Source organism: Callospermophilus lateralis, chromosome 2 (assembly GCF_048772815.1).
Source record: "Callospermophilus lateralis isolate mCalLat2 chromosome 2, mCalLat2.hap1, whole genome shotgun sequence".
NCBI lineage: Eukaryota > Metazoa > Chordata > Mammalia > Rodentia > Sciuridae > Callospermophilus > Callospermophilus lateralis.
In genome coordinates, this window is record NC_135306.1 from 754,264 (window position 1) to 775,149 (window position 20,886).

Consider the following 20,886-nt stretch of genomic DNA (forward strand, 5'->3'; position numbering starts at 1 on the left):
CCTGAATGCTGGCCATCCTGCGCTCAGAAGCAACAGGGTGGAGGCCCCTTAGTCTCCGCCACAGCTGTGACGCGGACGTGTGCTCCATTTCATGGTTGTGGTTGACACAGGTATTTAAGGGTTACAGAGAATAAATTGTGGGAAACTCTTCTTTGCTCTTCCTCCTCCTGGGTGCTGGGTCACCCAGGGCCTCACGTGCTGCTGTCACCATTTTTCTCAAGGACAGGGATTCTCACCGGAGGCTGCCGACCCTACCTCGGGCAGGCTGCTCCCGCCCACGTCCTCACACCCTCCCTGGGGACTAGGTGTGTGGCATGTGGCGGGCCCAGACTGGTCAGTGTTCTGTTCTGGCATCCTGGAGGTGAGGACCCCCTGCCACTGTGTGTCCCTCGCTGTGGCTTTGTTTTTTTTTTTTAAAGTTTTGTTTTTTTATGTTTACTTTTGCCAGTTAAAATAATATCACCAAAAATAATATGCATATAGCTTTGGGAGAAACGACAGGAAGTGCGTGCAGAATTCTTTGGGGGTGTTGTCTGGGCCCTGAAGGGCTTCTGTGCCGCTGGTGCTCCTGTCTGGCTGGGGGGTCTGGGGTGCTTGGCTGGAAAGGAACTTGGCCCCGGCACTGCTCCAGAGGCCTGGCTGCCTTCACCTGGAGCCTGCAGGTGGCCACAGAGTCGGCCTACCTGGTGCACTGAGGGCATCTGCCAGCCCTGGGTGACTGGCAGTGTCCCCCCACGAGGGTGTGTGTCCTTCATGGTGTGAGTCCCTGTGGGCAAGGGCACGGGAGGAACGGGTCTTGCTGCCTCTGCGCTGTGTCCATTGGGGATCCCAGAAAGACGGCCTGCTGGGTGTGCAGGGAGAGGCTGGTAAGCACCCCACACCTGCAGGTGTGCTGGTTTGGATGACACCCCGAGCAGCTGGTTGCCCCCGGTCCCTCCCCCTGGGCAGGTTGGGACTGCAGGCAGGGACTTGGGAGGCTGTATCAGGCAGGCCTGCTGGAGCAGCGAGGAGCCTGGCCTGTCTCTGAACCCAGGCAGGGACCACTTTGAGCAATGACACCAACCAGGGCACAGCTTCCCAGGCAGAGCATGGCCCAGGTCACCCTCGTAGCGCTGGGGTTGTGGCTGTAGTTTGAGATAGCGTGAGGGATGTTTGTTCTGGGCATGAAGACTCAGAGAGCAACATGGGCCTCCGCCCACTGCGTGGAGAGGAATTTCAAAGCAGGGGAGTAGTAGGAAAGTGTCCTTCTAGGTGTGCAAAGCCTTTCCCTGGCTGTTCTTTGGTTGCTCCACCATGTTTCATCCAGCTTTAACATGAATGTCACTTTTTATTTTCAAGGAATTATTATCTATGTCCCCTTTGTAAAGGAAAGATGCTATTGTAAATCTTTTTATTAAATAATGTAAAGATGCATATCTGTATTTTTGGATCATGTTATAGATTATGGATATATTGTTTAATAAAGTATTTTTTGGAAAAAAAAAAATAGGAAAAGAAGAACTTAAATTATCACTGTTTGCGGATGACATGATTCTATACCTAGAAGACCCAAAAGGGTCTACAAAAAAACTACTAGAACTAATAAATGAATTCAGCAAAGTGGCAGGATATAAAATCAACACGCATAAATCAAAGGCATTTCTGTATATCAGCGACAAAACTTCTGAAACGGAAATGAGGAAAAACACTCCATTCACAATATCCTCAAAAAAAATAAAATACTTGGGAATCAACCTAACAAAAGAGGTGAAAGATTTATACAATGAAAACTACAGAACCCTAAAGAGAGAAGTAGAAGATCTTAGAAGATGGAAAAATATACCATGTTCATGGATAGGCAGAACTAACATCATCAAAATGGCGATATTACCAAAAGCTCTCTATAGGTTTAATGCAATGCCAATCAAAATCCCAATGGCATTTCTTGTAGAAATAGATAAAGCAATCATGAAATTCATATGGAAAAATAAAAGAACCAGAATAGCAAAAGCAATTCTAAGCAGGAAATGTGAATCAGGCGATATAGCGATACCAGATTTCAAACTATATTACAGAGCAATAGTAACAAAAACAGCATGTTACTGGTACCAAAACAGGCGGGTGGACCAATGGTACAGAATAGAGGACACAGAGACTAATCCACAAAGCCACAACTATCTTATATTTGATAAGGGAGCTAAAAGCATGCAATGAAGGAAGGATAGCATCTTCAACAAATGGTGCTGGGAAAACTGGAAATCCATATGCAACAAAATGAAACTGAATCCCCTCCTCTCGCCATGCACAAAAGTTAACTCAAAGTGGATCAAGGAGCTAGATATCAAATCAGAGACTCTGCGTCTGATAGAAGAAAAAGTTGGCTCCGATCTACATACTGTGGGGTCGGGCTGCAAATTCCTCAATAGGACACCCATAGCACAAGAGTTAATAACAAGAATCAACAAATGGGACTTACTTAAACTGAAAAGTTTTTTCTCAGCAAGAGAAACAATAAGGTAAATAGGGAGCCTACATCATGGGAACAAATTTTTACTCCTCACACTTCAGATAGAGCCCTAATATCCAGAATATACAAAGAACTCAAAAAATTAGACAATAAGATAACAAATAACCCAATCAACAAATGGGCCAAGGACCTGAACAGACACTTCTCAGAGGAGGACATACAAATCAATCAACAAGTATATGAAAAAATGCTCACCATCTCTAGCAGTCAGAGAAATGCAAATCAAAACCACCCTAAGATACCATCTCACTCCAATAAGATTGGCAGCCATTCTGAAGTCAAACAACAACAAGTGCTGGCGGAAAAGGGTACTCTTGTACATTGCTGGTGGGACTGCAAACTGGTGCGGCCAATTTGGAAAGTAGTATGGAGATTCCTGGGAAAGCTGGGAATGGAACCACCATTTGACCCAGCTATTGCCCTTCTGGGACTATTCCCTGAAGACCTTAAAAGAGAGTACTACAGGGATACTGCCACGTCGATGTTCATAGCTGCACAATTCACAATTGCTAGACTGTGGAACCAACCCAGATGCCCTTCAATAGATGAATGCATAAAAAAAATGTGGCATTTATACGCCATGGAGTATTATGCAGCACTAAAAAATGACAAAATCATGGAATTTGCAGGGAAATGGATGGCACTAGAGCAGATTATGCTTAGTGAAGCTAGCCAATCCCTAAAAAATAAATACCAAATGTCTTCTTTGATATAATGAGAGCAACTAAGAACAGAGCAGGGAGGAAGAGCAGGAAGAAAAGATTAACATTAAACAGAGACATGAGGTGGGAGGGAAAGGGAGAGAAAAGGGAAATTGCATGGAAATGGAGGGAGACCCTCAATGTTATATAAAATTACATATAAGAGGTTGTGAGGGAAAGGGGAAAATAAACAAGGAGGGAAATGAATTACAGTAGATGGGGTAGAGAGAGAAGATGGGAGGGGAGGGGAGGAAGGATAGTAGAGGATAGGAAAGGTAGCAGAATACAACAGTTACTAATAGGGCATTATGTAAAAATGTGGATGTGTAGCCGATGTGATTCTGCAATCTGTATTTGGCGTAAAAATGGGAGTTCATAATCCACTTGAATCTAATGTATGAAATATGATATGTCAAGAGCTTTGTAATGTTTTGAACAACCAATAAAAAAAAATTTTTTTTTTTTTTAAAAAAACCACCTTCCTTAGGTGAGTGTTGGTATCTATGTGTGCCCATTTCAGTGACCTCACAAAGTCTTTCTGGACACACAGGACAGATGCTACCACATGGGGATGTACATCTACATATACTAGATTTTAAAAAAAAATTTTTTTAGTTTTAGGTGAACACAATATTTTTATTTATATTTATGTGGTGCTGAGGATTGAACCTAGTACCTCATGCAAGATAGGTGAGCGCTCTACCACTTAGCCACAACTCTAGCCCATAATCTAGATTTTTTAATGATTAAAATTAAAAACCTACCAGCCCTTTACTTATATCCCTGCCTCTAAACATAATCATAAAATAAGCATGCAATAATCACTACGACTTCACACCATCTATAGATTAAAAAATTAAAAAAGCAATCAATGAGTGACACTTCAACCGAATGAATTCCTTCTCACTGGTGAAAGGACAGCATTGTCTTCCATCTACAAGTATCAACTCTCTAATGCCATTTAACATGAAAGGACTGTGCATCAAACATAATTTGCCATAATACAGTTTAGCTAAAATTTCACTGCTACTGATTTTAGGTACTTTTTAAAAGAATCTTTTCTATTATACATACAGTAAAAGGAACCGGGACTAGAATTTAATGAAACACCAACTTTCCAGGGAAGATTACCATGCATTCCTGGTAATGCACTGCTGGAAATGCCCGCTGCAGTGGAGCTGCCTCATACCTGCACAGCCAGCTCACCTGATAGATGGGGCACCTTCCCACATGGGAGAAGGACACCTGCAGGTGATGTTGCCCATAACCCAGCCTTCCAGGTGCTTGCCCCCATCTACTCTACCAAACCACTTATTTTTTTCTTTTTTTAAAATCAACAATGTCTGGTGAAAGCCAAGCACGGTGGCACATGTCTATAATCCCTGCGGCTCATGAAGCTGAGGCAAGAGAACTGCGAGTTCAAAGCCAGTCTCAGCAACTTATCAAGGCCCTAAGAACTCAGGGAGACCATGTCCCTAAATAAAATATAAAAAGGGTTGGGAGTGTAGCTCAGTGAGTGGTTAAGTGCCCCTGGGTTCAATCCACAGTACCACAAAAAAAGAAGAGTCTGGTAAAGAAAGAGCACAGAATTCAGACGATGACCACTACAAGACTCCTAAAACTCAAAGACAAGGCTGAGACAGGGATATCACAAGTTTGAGGACAGCTTCAGAATACAAAAAAAAGAGAGAGAGAAATGGTGATGTAGCTCAGTGGTAAAGCACCCCTGGATTTAGTCCCTAGTTGAAAAAAAAAAAAAGGAATGTATGAGAGTCTGTTAGAAGTATTAGAATACAAGCATGTAAAAATATTTAAATTACTTTGCAAATTTAAAATTTAAAGACAGAAGAAAGAATCAATGGAAGTGCATCAATTCTAAAACACTGAAGACAATTGTTCCCAGCTGCCTAAACTCAGGCCCTGCCTAAGTCTAGGCCCTGTCTGGCCCAAAAAGGGGCTGGGGTGAGCCAGGCTCTGGGCAGGTGGGTACAATCCTGCCAGGGACATCTGGGCCCCAGGATGGTGCTACCCCACTCTATATATGCGCAGCTTCTGCCTGGTGTTGCTGAGCTCTGTCCCTTACCAGTGTTCATGCTCCTTTAAAGTCTCCCCACCCCCCACCACCCCCACCCCGCTGTCCTGGATGAGTGTCTAAAGAGGTGAGTCAGACCCATGCATTTACTGAAGACAGCACACTACAGCATTTGGTAATCTCCCTGGCACAGCCACCAGGAGGCAAAGACTACCAGGTAGTACACTGCCTAGAGTAACACATCTAGAAATCACTTCAAAAGTGGTAATTTGGGGTCTGGGGATATAGCTCAGATGGCAGAGTGCTTGCCTCACATGCATAAGGCCCTGGGTTCAAACCCCAGTACCACCAAAGACTAAGACAACGACGACTTCTTCTCAGCACCCATTAAGCAGTCTCTGTTTCTGCACAGCATCTTCGATGCTACCAAGAGGTTAAAGGGATGCAAGAGCAAGGACCCACCACCAGCCCAGTTGACTCAGAGGCATCCAAAGGCTCTCAGAGAAGGCCATGCACTCTGCAAGTAGGAGTCATGTGAAGACATGAGGCTATGGTTGCTCTCAGCACCACCAGAGAGGTACCTGCATGTGGCTCTACCAGGCAAATGCCTTCAAGAGGCATTTCTCTTGTTACTGACTCAGCAAGCACAAAATACTTGACCCAGAGAACTTCTCACCCCAGCCATGAGGGTTAACCACAGAACGCATCCTTATATCCTAGGCCACAAGGAAACTCATCAAGTTACCAGAAACTTTAAACTGCTTCCAGTCTCCACAACACTGTGCCTGGGCAATGGGTAGTGAAACAACCCATTGGGAACACAGCCAGGCTGGTCAGCCCAAAGGTCAGGCGGGAGCTTCCTCAAGACAAACACAGGCCACAAGTGCCTACTGTGTAACTCACAGAGACTACCTGTAAAAATATAACCTGGAAAGGGGGCAGCAGCCACACCTGTGACCCCAGTGACTTGGGAGGCTGATACCAGGAGGATAGCAAGTTCAAGACACACATGGGTAACGTAACAAGAGCTGTCTCAAAATGAAGAGGTGTGGCTCAGTGAGCTCTTGCCTAGCATGTGTGATGGATGCCCTTGGGTTCAATCCCAAGTACTGCTAAAAAAAAAAAAAAAACATGATACATAGGTTGCAAACCCTACTGTTTTCATGAGTCAACTTAAAGGTCCGTTCTCACTGGCTCAGACCTTCTAGGAAGCAGCAAGGCTCACAGACAAATCTGAAGGCCACAGGCTGTATTCCCTCCTCTGGAACTGGAACCTGGTAGACTGGGCCCTCCCTTCCTGAAAGCCACACCATCTCACAGATTAGCTTCCGTCTTCCCAGAAAGAGCCTCCCCAAGTCTCCTTCACGTCCATGCAGGGCCAAAGAACTCAGGGCCCTTGTGCATGCACAGAAAACTAACTTTTAACAGCTGTACATATCTCACATTTAAGAGCCAGTTTAAACAGAAGGGCTCAAATACAGGTTCCTCACCAGAACAGCAGGACTACAAAGGTACACAGAACAAACAGAAGGAGTGAATGACTCTCATGTGGGAGGCAGAAAAAGAAGAAAAAAAACATTCTTGCATGGAATGAACACCCTTCTTTCCCACTTTGGCCTCAAAGTATTTTTATCCTGCCATTTGTGAGGGGATCAGTTTTTATATATCAGCTACCTGCACTGTGAAGACAGATCCAGGTGACAAGACATTTTGGAAAGGAAACCTGGCAAACTCTCTTCAAACTTGCCTGCCTATGAAAAAGACTCACTCTGACTATAACAAGTCTGGAGGAGAGGTGTGCTTCCTCTTTGGGAACTGTCATGGCACAAAAAAATCAGGAAATACAAATAGTTCTCCAGCTCAGCAAACTCAGAGATGCAGAGCGCTATCTGCCCATCTCTGATCTCAAGTATTTCCACATACCAGCTTCCCCAATTATCAAAGGGGGCGGAGAGAAAAAAAATGAATCCTTTCAACAGCTCTCAGAAATTTTCTTTTCCTTTTGTTTTTTTGTTTTTTTCCTTGGCAGAAAAAGGAAAGTTTGTTCCTAAATTTGGAGAAAACAATTAATATCCAAAGTAGCCCCAGAAATTACACTTGGGAGATTTCAAAATACCAGAAAAGATTTCCTTTCCATCTACTACTTAACCCTTAGGTGGGCCTCCCTGCAAAGAAAGAAACCCATCCTTGCTGCATTTATGGAGGGCTCTTTCAGCCACTCAATTTTTCCAAAAGCAGGTCTGACATATATCCTATTTATTCTACAGGTCCCTGAACATTGTGATGCTGACACTCCTCCACCCACAGGAGGGATCTACATTCCCTCACCTTTACCTGGCTGTGCCTCACAGCTGCCTGGGCACAAAGAACATGGTGATGTGACTCTGCCTAACACCAAGGTCCCAAAGTCATCGGCATGCTATGGGCACAGCTCCACCACATCAGTTCACTCAATGCTGCCCAACCACTACATGTGAGAAGCCTGTACCACACAGAGGGCTCCAGCCACCAGCCATGCAACGGGTGAGCCTTCAGATGAGCCCAGCCCAGTGTCCAAGGCTTTCCATCAAGGCTCCAGAACCAGAACCAGAAAATCTTCACCCCTGTGCCTTGTCTGACAATCACTGTTGTTTCACCACCAAGTCATCAGGTAGGGCATTGCACAACACTCCTTCCCCAGCCAATGCCAATATCCCAAGAGGTAAGGAGGAAGCCATCTGTACTCCCAGCACAGGTCTGGCTCACAGAGCTCACTCAGCAATCCAAGCTCCATGCTCACTGGCTGCTAAGGTTCCAGCTAAACAGTCCTCATCTATACCCTCAGGGAATTCAACCTACAGAGAAGATGCAGCAAGCTGAGGATGTGAGGGACTAAACTGATCAGCACAAATGTTCCAAGAGCTGAGAAAGCATGGGCAGAGGCCTGGTAGTAATGCAAGGCGGATGCAGGTTGAAGTTTTTTCCAACCTTCTGTTTCCAGTCACTAAAACCTGCTCATGCACGAGAGCCAGCTATGAGAACACGCTCCCTCAGTGTGAGTACTAACTCCTGGCCAGAGTCTTATCTGTTCCAAAACATACAGCAGGAGTTAAAGTCAAGCAACTTTTATGCTACATGGAGACAGTGGTACCTGTTTCTTATGACCAATAAATGTGCTAATTTTCTAGTTTACACATCAGTTTGTTTCAAGTTTGGATAGTACAATGACCAATTTGATTTACTAACGAAATCAAGTTTTCTGAACCTGACACCTCACAGCCTGCCTTCCCAGTGGAGTTACTACACAGTGGGGCCTCCACCTGGTCAGCCAGACTCCCATATGGACAGTTCCTGCCTCCATGGTAGCACAGCATATGAGCATGTGGAACTATGGCTGGACTGCTGGCTGGAACTGGCAAACACTCAGAGCACACAGCTCAGAACACATCCCCTGGAAGCAGACTACCTCCACTGGAGGGCTGGGAGCAGGCAAGCCCTGAACTCCCTCTCTCTCTAAATTTAATATGGAACAAGTTAAGATGAAAATTCATGGACTCCATTAGAAATCACAAGGCCATGACCAACAAGAATACCTGACAGAAGGCTGAGGGGTGGCTCAGTGGTGGAGCATCTGCCTAGCATGCACAATACCCTGGGATCTTTTGCAGCACCATAAAAAATTCAAAAAAGAATGTCTCATAGAAAGAAGACCCAGAACAAGAACAGGGCCTGCACACTACCAGCCCCAGGCCCACCTCTGTGCCCAATGTGAGCCCAGTGATGTAGCACTGAGAGTTCTGCTGGCTTAACCTTAAAGATATAGTTGTTGCTTCCTCATTTCAGCCAATTTTCAAAATATGAATGGTCCCAGGGAAGGCAGGAATGCTCAGTGTGCTGTCATTTGTTAGCCCTAAGAGGAGCAACATGCCTCATAAACATCTGTGCCTTAAAAAAAAAAAAATCAGTGATGGAAATCCAACGTAGGCCATTCTACAAGATCACTTGATAGGTTCCTCACCAAGTCAGTGGCATGAGAAGACTTTGGGGATAGGGGTTGCTCTAGACACCAGTCTTAAACCTAAGCAAGTACAAAGTGTGGACTGTGTCAGGATCCTAGTGGGAGCAAACCAACAATCCAAAACTCACATTTTGAAATAATCAGGGAAAACATGAAAGTAGTTAGACGATACCCCCAGTTATTGTTAATTTCAAGGATGTGAAAACAGCATTGTGGGGGCTGGGGATGTGGCTCAAGAGGTAGCGCGCTCGCATGCGCTCGCCTGGCATGCGTGCGGTCCGTTCGATTCTCAGCACCACATACAAACAAAGATGTTGTGTCCGCCGAAAACTAAAAAATAAATATTAAAAAATTCTCACTCTCTCTCAATTCTTTCTCTCTCTCTCACTCTCTCTCTTTAAAAAAAAAGAAAAAGAAAAAAAGAAAACAGCATTGTGTTTGACTTTAAGTCTGTATTTTTTTAAGGATACATACCAAGTATTTAAAGATGAAAATTTCATGAAACCTCGAAGACACCTGAGCAAAAATTAATAAATAAGAGATCAAGAAGAGTAAAAAGGGGCTGAGGCTGTATCTCAGTGGTAAAGTGCTTGTCTAGCATGTGTGAGGCACTGGGTTCGATTCTCAGCACCACATATAAATAAATAAAGGTCCATCAACAACTAAAAAAAAAAATTTTTTTTTTTAAAAAGGGTAGAAAGAACACAGGGATGGTATGGCAAAATACTGTCAACTACCACCCAGTTGTAAGATATCTACTTTTATGAAAAGTTTCAATTTTAACTGTATTATAAGAGTAGAAGTATTATAACAATTTAACTAAAAACTAGATCTAAAACAGAAGATAGTCATGCCTTCTTTGCATCAAAAAGGAGAGCTACACCCACCTCTACCTACACACCGTGTTGTAGGTACCTGGGCAGCCTGGGACCTTCCACATTGCATCATGCCCTGAGCACTGGAAACCAGACACCAAAGTAACACTGAGTACCAGGGCTCACAAACCAGTCTGATCAGACTCAAATGTCAGTTCTGCCACTTACTAGATGTGTAATCTGTGGGAGACCAACCTTACACGTGACTGAGTCACACTCCCCAGTTGGGTGCTGAGGCGCCCAGTCACAGAAACATGGCAGAGCTTTTCCCACCCTTCTTGGGTTCGAGGGTCCGGGTCTCGTGCATGGGTGTGTCTTGCTACAGCCCCATGAGTGAAGCTATGCTCACCTGTTCCTTTGTAATATAATCCCTTGCCCTGTTTAGGATAGAATCTTCCATGGAAGTGCCTTCCATGTGTCCCCTTTTCTTACTGTGCCCTTGGGTGTGGCCTACCCAGGTGTCAGTCAACCTGCTGACAGTGGACATCATGAAGATAGACTCAGCCCCCTGAAACCTGACCCCTTGCCTCATTTGAATAGTTTCTCCTCAATAAAAGGGGTCAGCGCATGCTCTCCCTCTTTCTCTTCCTGAGGACCCTTAAGGTCAGAGGAGCTGTCACAGCGACCCCAAAGAAAAAGGTAGTGTTTCTCTTGTGTGGTTATCTCATGCAGCCCAGTCAGCCCAGTTTACCTGGAGTGACCCCTGAGCCATTTAGTAGTGAAATCAGAAACCCGGCAATAATCTATCTTGGTTACATAATGCACCGTGCCTCAGTTTACCCTTCAGTAAAATGGAAGCAACTTGGGCCTGGTTGTGACTCAGTGGTAAAGTTCTTGCTTAGCATGCGTGACATGCTGGGTTCGATCCCTGGCACCACATAAAAACAAACAAATAAAATAAAGGTACTGTGTCCATCTACAACTAAAAAGATCTTTAAAAAAAAAAATGGAAGCAACTAACAACTAACACAACCCAAAACAAAGGGCTAATTTGAAGCTACAGATTGTTCCGGACTATGGGAATGTACATGCTCTCAATAGATATCAGCTATTATTACTATACAATATATTAAACACATAATAAAATTAAAATATTTCTAATATCTGCCATATGCCAAACAAGAAGCCCCTGTCAGTCATCCCCCAAACCAAACTGTTCAAAACCAAATCTCTTAGAATCTGGCCTCACTATGTCATATGAGTCTCATAATACCTCCTCCAAATGAATGAAACAGCTCTGCCACAGACCACTCTCACCATCCTCTTTTGCACTATTTTTTTTTGGGGGGGGGCAGGGGGTGTCTTACTACATTGTCCAGGATGATCATGAACTCCTGGGCTCAAGCAATCCTCCTGCCTCAGCTTACTGAGTGCTGGGTCTATAGGCACACACCATGGCATCTGGCTACTATTTTTCTTTTCAAAAAGCCCTTTAACTAGCCGGGAGCACTGGCACATGCCTGTAATTCCAGCAGCTCAGAAGCCTGAGGCAGGAGAATCATGAGTTCAAAGCCAGCCTTAGCAACTTAGCAAGGCCCTAAGCAACTTGGTGAGACCCTGTCTCTAAATAAAATACAAAAAAGGGCTGGGGATGTGGCTCAGTGGTTAAGTACCTGTGGGTTCAATCCCCAGTACCAAAAACTGCTGGGCACAGTGGCATACACCTGTAATCCTGGCTAGTCAGAAAGCTGAGGCAGAAGGATCACAAGTTCAAGGCCAGCCTGGGCAACTTAGAAAGATCCTCTTGAAATGAGATGAGATGAAATAGAAGGGGCTGGGGGAGAGGGGCTGGGAATATAGCTTAGTTGGTACAGTGCTAGCCTCGAATGCATAAGGCCGTGGGTTCAATCCCCAGGACAACAACCAAAAAAAGAGGGGAGGGGGTTCTGGGTTTGTGGCTCAGTGGTAGAGCACTTGCCTAGTTGCATGTGAAGTGCTGGGTTCAATCCTCAGGACCACATAAAAATAAATAAAGTAAAGGTATTATGTTCAACTAAATATACACATACATACATACGTGTGTGTGTGTGTGTGTGTGTGTGTGTGTATTTAGTCATATACACACAAAAAAGGAGGGGCTGGGGATATAGCTTATTGGTATAACACCCACAGGCTCAATCCCCAGTGCTAGAAAAATAAAAATTATAAAGGCCTATAACTGGTATGCTGAAAAACTGTTGGCTCTCTCTATATACCTTAAAGGATATAGTCCAAACTCGTGGGTAGGTGGGCAGAGAGGCTCAGTCCAGCTAATGCCAAGGGCCAACTCCCTTGGCCACATGCACGCGACTCTAGAGTCTGACCTCACTATGCCATATGGGCCTCATGGCCTTCTGACTTGTCATATGGCCTTCTGATTCGTCTTTAAAAAAAAAAATACTTATTTTTCAATTGTAGTTGGACACAATACCTTCATTTTATTTATTTATTTATTTTTAGAGAGAGAGAGAGAGAATTTTAATATTTATTTTTTAGTTTTCGGCAGACACAACATCTTTGTTTGTATGTGGTGCTGAGGATCGAACCCGGGCCGCACACATGCCAGGCGAGCGCGCTACCGCTTGAGCCATATCCCCAGCCCTATTTATTTATTTTTATGTGGTGCTGAACCAGGGCCTCGCATGTGGTAGGGGAGCGCTCTACCATTGAGCCACAACCTCATCTACCCCCCAACCCCATCTGACTTATCTTAAGGCCTTACCTGAGCTTGCAAATACTTGTTCTAAAGAGTGTCATTGCCGTGCCCCTGTCCCTTCCCTGTCAGCTGGCACTGATGTCAGTTCCACCCACTGCAGCACTAAACCAGGCCAGCTCCTCCCATGGTGCTGTAGGTACCTCACAGAGGTCTCAACAGTGATTAACACCTTCCCCTGGGGCAGGACCACTTGAGCAGACCCAAGAGCATGCCCAGGGCCCCCTGCCACTCTCCACCACACTCAACCCACAATGCCCTGTCAACACATCAGACGATCACTCCAGATGTCACTTGCCAATTATGGCCTGAGATGAAACTATAGCTCCAAGTCTTCCACATAAAAAGAGTGTTTCCTCGCTTTTCAGTTTTAAGAACTCCCTTCCAAGGTAGAAAGAAAAGGTTAATTTGAAAAAAAAAAAAACACATGATGAGAAAAGACCACTAGAAACATGGGAAGGTACGTACAAATATTCTTTACAACTGTTGGTCATTCTTCCCAGATAATATCCTGGCACCTTGAGTAATATCAGCCAATGTTTTTGTGTGATTCTGATTTTATACCCTTTCCAAATACTTTCAGACACCAATCAATCTCATTAATTATTTCTGGGTATTGTGTACTTCAATAGAATTAGCAATTTCCTGTGAATTTTTAGTAAACTGGACTCCATTTATATTCCAAGAAAAGAATTTTTAAAGCTCCTGAATTTGTGAGAAAAGGGAACAAAACAACCAGAGCCAGGAAGCACAGTACTGTGATCCAAAAGGAGTGGACTGGGTGGCCAAGGGCAAGAGCAAGTCCATCCCCATCTGCACTACTCAGTGCCACTTCACATCCACCAGGCAGCTATAATCACAAAGACAGCCAATAGTGAGTTTTGGCAAAGTTATACTGTTGGTGAAGTGTAAAACAGTGTCACTGCAATGGAAAACACATAGCAGTTCCTCAAAATGGTAAAACAATTACCAGCCCATCCCCAGGTCTGTCATAGAGTCCCATGCCAGAACAAACTGTGGCCCGGCACCACTGTCTGGCCTCTGGTGCTGGTAGGCTACTGGGGTTAAAGCAGGATGCACAGAGGGAAAACAGAATTGCCATGTGATCTAGCTACTGAAGGAAGGTCTGTGCGAGATTCTTGTACAATCATGGTCATAGCAGTATTATTCAAAATAGCCAAGAGATAGAAGCAACCCAAGTGTCCATCTACAGATGAATGTATAAACAAAATGTGGTAAATACTCTCACACTGAAATATGCCACAACAAGCACAACCCTCAAGAACAAAGTGTGATATTCCACACAATGGAATATTATTCTACAATAAGAAAGAATATTGGAGCTGGAGATGTGGCTCAAGCAGTAGCGCGCTCGCCTGGCATGCGTGCAGCCCGGGTTCGATCCTCAGCACCACATACAAACAAAGATCTTGTGTCCGCCAAAAACTAAAAAATAAATATTAAAAATTCATTCTCTCTTTAAAAAAAAAAAAAGAAGGAATATTGTACTGAAACATACTACACATAAAACAGGGATGGATCTTGAAAACTATGTGAGATAAGCCAAATGCAAAAATACAAATGTTGCATAATTCTACTTCTCTGAAATATCTAGTTTAGGCAAATTAGAGACAGAAAGAACATTAGAGGTTACCAAGAGTTGGGAGTAGGGAGAAAAGAGAAGTTGTTGCTTCCTGGGCAGAGTTTCTGCCTCAGATAATAAAAATTACAACGATGATGGATATGCCACATAAAGTACACTCATCATCACTCAATGGTATACTTAAAAAAATATTAAAAGGGTTAGAGTGATATTAAGAATATTTTACCACAAAGAAACAGCAGGGGAGAAGACTGAGGTGCACAAACATAAACTTAGCTAATACAAGACTATGAAATCAACGGAATCAGAAGGAATTCCTTTAAAATGGAAGATGTAATATATCTACAACAATAAAATCAGAAAATATTTTTGTACAGCAAAATAGTGGCGGCAGGACACCACACACACAAATGTTTTTAAAACTAAGTATCAACTTCCCAGTGATAGCTGCTACTATGATTAAAAGAATGTCTTTGTAGGAAACATTAAGAGTCACAGAGTAGGGCTGGGGTTGCAGCTCAGTGGTAGAGTGCTTGCCTCCCATGCATGAAGCCCTGGGTTCAATCCTCAGCACCACATAAAAAATAATAAATAAATAAAAATAAAGATATTGTGTCCATCTACACTAAAAATAATTTTTTTTTTTTAAGAATCACAGAGTATTGAGAAGGCCGCTTCACCGCTGACAGGGGGGAGGGGACACGGGAACTCGACTCTTTATCATACTTACAACTTCCCTAATTTTTTTTATTTATTTTTTTAAATATTCATTCTTAAGTTTTAGGTAGACACAATATCTTTATTTTACATTTATATGGTGCTGGAGGATCAAACCCAGTGCCAAGTTGCACTGCCACCTTAAGTCATAACCTTCCTAAAGCCAAAGGTAAAAGGAATCATCTACCAATTCCTTCTTCTAACTCCCATCTTTCTCTTCAGCCTAGCATATACTGTGCAGTTAAAATTAGCCTTCTCAGGGCTGGGGATGTGGCTCAAGCGGTAGCGCGCTCGCCTGGCATTCGTGCGGCCCTGTGTTCGATCCTCAGCACCACATACAAAACAAAGATGTTGTGTCCGCTGATAACTAAAATAAATAAATATTTTTAAAAAAAATTAGCCCTCTCAAATTATGACCTTGCCATAATTCTCTTTATAAATTCAGTGGCTCCCCATTGCCAATAAGCTTGAGCTCACACTTCATGGCACACAATCTAGGTCGGGGTGAGGCCAACTTACTTCCACGAACAAAGAACAGTTTTTACTTTAAGTCATAAAAAAAAAAAAAAAAAAAATGCAATAGATTGTGTGTGGCCTGCACACATGGATCCTTTACAAAAAAAGCTTGTGGGTCCCTAACCTAGCCCAATAATTTTCAGGTCCAAAAACAGCCTGTCAAATCCTTATGGCCCAACTATACCAGCTACTTAAAATTCCCAGACTGAACCTGGCAGTCCTGAACCCTAGATGCAACTTTCTGCTTCCCTGTGGCTCCAACTTACCCCTGAGCCTTGAAAGGCCACCTGGCTCTTCCAGAACACCATGCACTGTACACACCTAGATAGGAGGAAACCCTGAGAAACATGGACTTTGGTTTACTTCTCTTCACAGTTCCAGCACCTAGCACAATACCTGGTGCACAACAATATTCTGTGACTGCTGAAAACTTGGCCACATTAACAAACAAATTACAAGTGCCCAACAAACATCTGTGGGGGAAAAAAGAGTCCCCATACATTCTAGGATATCACTATTCATCATCGTGTGACCCAGAAGGAAAATAGGGCTCTTTGCTGACCACTGTTAACTTACACTGGCAGGGGGAAATAATAAAAAATTTTAAAAGGTGGTGCTCATAAAATTGCAGCCACATCTCTAGCAATTAGAAAAATGCAAATCAAAACTAAGATTTCAAGGCACTCCAGTCAGAATAGCAGCTATTAAGAATACAAACAACAATAAGTGTTGGCGAGAATGTAAGGGAAAGGGCACACTCTTACATTGCTGGTGAGACTGCAAACTGGTGCAGCCAATCTAGAAAGCAGTATGGAGATTCCTTGGAAAACTGGGAATGGAACCACCATTTGACCCAGCTATCCCACTCCTCGGTTTACACTCAAAGGACTTAAAAACAGAACATCAATGTTTATAGCAGCACAATTCACAACAGCTAAATTGTGGATCCAACCTAGATACCCTTCAGTAGATGAATAGATACAGAAAATGTGGTGTGTGTATATATATATATATATATATATATATATACACAATGGAGTACTACTCAGCATTAAAAGAGAAAAAAAAAAGACATGGCATCTGCAGATAAATAGATGGAGTTGGAGAATATAATGCTAAGTGAAGTTAGCCAGTCCCCAAAAAAACAAATGCCAAATGTCTTCTCTGATTTAAGGATGCTGATTCATAATGGGGATGGTGGGGGGGGGGGTGGAGAATAGATGGACTTTAGATAGAGCAAAGGAGGGGGAGAGAAAGGGGGGTGTAAGGGTAGGAAAGATGGTGGAATGAGATGGATATCATTACCCTAAGTTCATGTATAAAAACACAAATGGTGTGACTCTACTTTGTGTTCAACCAGAGCCATAAAAAACTATGCTATATTTGCATAATATAAATTGAACTGCATTCTGCTGTCATATATAATTAATTAGAATACATAAAATTTAAAAATTTTTAAAAACTGCAGCCAGTCCCTTCTTTCGTAGGAAATCTCAAAGAAACTTTGACTTGCTGAACCAAGGGCACCACCACGTGGCTGAAAGAGTAAATGTAGGCTACACACAGAAAATCACAGAGATGGAAGCTAACTTGCAATCAGAAAACGTCTTATTCCTGCTGGTACTGGATGGTTTTCAAAACTACTTTCCACAATGCTGCTCTGTGTAAGGATTGAGACAGCATGGGAACTATACACTTCTGGCTGAATGTCATTCAAAATCTCATGCTGATTTAAAAAAAAAATGAGCATGATAAAGTTTGTAAAACCAAAGGAGCTGGGTATTTGGAAGCTCGTAACACAAAAAATTTACTCCTGATCAGAACATTAGCTCTATAGGCAGCAGGCATCTTGCTTGTTTAGTTTGTTACCTTGCTACCAGTGCTTCCATTCATGACAAAGCAGCAGTTCTCAAAACTTTCCAGGCTCAGGGTCATCATATACTTCACAGTACTGAGCACCCCAAAGTTCTGCTTACACAGTTCTGGCTCTGACATTCACTGTCTCAGAATGGCACCATGTTAGTTCTGCCACTTTAAAACTGAGAACAGCTGGGAACGGAGGCGCACACCTGTAATCCCAGCGGTTCAGGAGGCTGAGGCAGGAGGATCAAAGACAGTTCAAGGGGCTGGGGATGTGGTGGGGCTGGGGATGTGGCTCAAGCAGTAATGCGCTCGCCTGGCATGCATGCGGCCCGGGTTCGATCCTCAGCGCCACATACAGACAAAGATGTTGTGTCCACCAAATACTAAAAAATAAATATTAAAAAAATTCTCTCTCTCTCTCTCTCCCAATCTCTTACTCTCTCTCACTCTTTCTTTAAAAAAAAAAAAAAAAGACAGTTCAAAGCCAGCTCCAGCAATCCCTGGCACCCCTGCACCCCCGCCAAGAGGAAAAAAAAAAAAGAACATTTTTAAACAGCTATCATTTCCTCTAAAAAATAACAAAAAAAAGCCTCTTTACATGTTAAAAATATTTTTATGAAAAGTAACTATCCTTCAAAACAAAAAACAGGTAAGAGTACTAAGGACATAGATCAGTGGTAAGCACTTGCCAGCACTGCAAACAAACAGGTCAGAGTGGTACTGTTTTACAAATGTCCTGCCTCACAGCTCCTGCACTGGATCTATGGCAGGCTCACACAGGACATGCAGACTATGAAGAATGCTCTCCATTCATGGCAGACAGGGGTCTGCGCTGGTATGCAAGTGGCTCTAGCCTGCTGCAGTGGGTGTTGGTGGAGCTCTACAGAGGAGGATGGGTAGAACCCACTGCTATTGGGACACAAAGGGGCCCCACAGTCTGCACAGCCACATGTGGGAGGTGTAAGGCCTGGCCTGGTAGTGCTACAGGGCTAGTGTCTTAATTCGTATGATGTATGTAGCTCTTTGGGATAGCTTTGTTTTGGAGGGGAATTATTTAAGTTCAGGGTCATCTCCCCCTTTGGTTGTTACTATTTATTGTTTAAAACAATGAGCAATAACTATATGAATTAAATTACAAAAAAATGATATTTTCAATTAATCTTTCGTTCTGTAGAACTACTATAAAAAAAACTTCATTATGTTTCAAACAATATAACAGAATCACCAACAATCCCACAAGTCAGAAATAAATAACTTTTAGTACATTTTTTCCTGCTCCTTCCCTAAACATAATAAGAATTTTTAAATTCTGAGCCCATTTATAAAGTGTAATGGTGCTAACTAAAAAACATACAGAAGAACACTTAATAACTATAGACCAGAGGCCCTCACTGACCCACAATTCCCACACAGCACACTGGCCAGGGTCACCATGTTATCCTCAATGACATGCACAGTATTAAACCTGCAGTAGACAGGACAAAACCAGTGGACAGCCCAGGCCAAAAGAGGTCAGGTCAGCAGGAAAGGAGCTGCCAGCACAGGCTACAATGTCCACTATAGCCCAGCACTACCAATATTAAAAAGGCTAGGAAACAGGAAACGGGGAAAGCCCTGCCACACCCCAAAAACATTCTCCATTTAGAGGAAGCAAAGCTGGGCCTAGACCCTTCTCAAAGCCATGGAGTTAAGTACAGGGAAAGGAGGACAGGTGTCAAGAGTAACCAGAGGACTTACCAATTTGGGGGGACTGCTGTGCTGCAAACCAGCCTCCAAGGGCAGGTGATCAGGCAGGCCATCAGGAGAGGCAGGCTTGGATGGGACAGTGGGATGAGGTCAAGGCAGAAACAACTGGAAGGGAAGCAAAGGGTTCTCCTGGGGAAAGGCCACAAGGTGTAGGGAGACAGGCAGGAAGACCATGAAGTTTAGTGGTTGCCAAAGACCCCTGTGGAGGGAAGGGGACATGAGCACATAGGTGAACATAGGAAATGAGGCAGAGGAAGGCTGAGCTATTATATTCACCAACACTGGGCAGAAAGGTCAGCAAGGAACAGGACCAAGTGAGAACATAATGGGGTCAGGGGAAAACAGGGAGGGAAAGCACCAGGAGAGGGGGGCTGAATCTGCCCAGAAGAGTCCTCCAATGGCTTGGCAGGGACATCCTTAACCAGGAGGTTGTACTGGTGTTAGGGCTGGCTCCAGGACTAAGAACTTAAGGCTGAATGGGAAAGGGTGGACACACAAATACACACAAATCTCTGAGTTTGGTGCAAAGAAATGGGTAGAATTAATAGAAAGAATAGAAAGAGTTACAGGGCTAGGGGTAGAAAAGAGGCCAGCACCTTAGAATGCTGATGGCAATGCTCCAAAGAGAGCAAAAAAGAAGATGCAGGGCAAGGGAAGAATGTGAGGGACAAAGGACCAGATGAGCAGCCACGGCAGGAGCTGAGGACTTTTATATAAGACAACAACAACAAAACAGATGAAGGAAGAAAGAAAGGGGACTTTCCACTCCAGTCTCCTAGTTGTGACTACCCAGCAATCAAAGTTACTAGCACTCCTATTCTGCCTCTGGTTTTCCTTTACCTACCCATATCCCCACTGGACCTGCTTCTTCTCCAAGGCAGGGAAAAAAAATGCACTCTGCAAACAGCTTATAAAACAGTTGGAGCTCTCCTTTGCAACACTCTCCCACTTTTCTTAAGAAAAAGAAATAAGTCTGTGAAATGGTGCAGCCCTCTAAGAGGTCCTATGGGCTACTGAGGTAATTCTAAAAGGTGATCTGCCCAGAATGTGGGACTATTTTGAACAAGCTCTTTTCTGAATTCCATAAAACTAATCAAGGGCTGGGGCTGTAGCTCAGTGGTAGAGCGCCTGCCTTGCACATGTGAGGTACTGGGTTCAATCCTCAGCACCACATAAAAATGAATAAATATATTTATTTATTAATAAACAATCAAGCTGCACACACTTTAAATAAGACAAATTCCCACCAGATTTCAGATACTGAAAAGCCCAAACCACTACTGAGCCACACACCTTGTATCTTAAGATACAATGCTTTGACTGCAAATATTTTTAATTTCAAAAAAAAAAAAAAAACACCAAAACTTTTAGTTCACTTGAAACTTCTTATCCTTGATTATGCTGTATTTTTCCCATAATGCCATAATCCCAGAAGATTCCATAATGCTTTAAACAAAAGATAAAAATCTGCAACACTAAAATTTTCTATCACCCTTCCATCTCTAAAATTATCTAAGCTGGGTGTGGTGGCACACACCTGTAATTCCAGCAGTTCAGGAAGCAGAAGCAGGGGGATCCGGAGACCAAAGCCAGTCAGCAATTTAGCAAGGCCCTAAGCAACTTAGCAAGACTCTATCT

General features: G+C 43.4%; 1 protein-coding gene across 11 annotated transcripts in view; it reads right to left on the bottom strand.

Moving 5' to 3' along the window:
• Ehmt1 (euchromatic histone lysine methyltransferase 1) overlaps positions 1-20,886 on the bottom strand; it is a 157,191-nt gene that overhangs the window by 111,494 nt on the left and 24,811 nt on the right. For 2 of the 11 annotated variants that reach the window (XM_077108753.1, XM_077108754.1), the window contains exon 2: positions 19,240-19,447. The exons of the other annotated variants lie outside the window; for them this stretch is intronic. The gene's annotated coding sequence lies outside the window, so the exon portion shown is untranslated. The remainder of the gene's footprint in view (positions 1-19,239; positions 19,448-20,886) is intronic. 11 annotated transcript variants of the gene reach the window in all.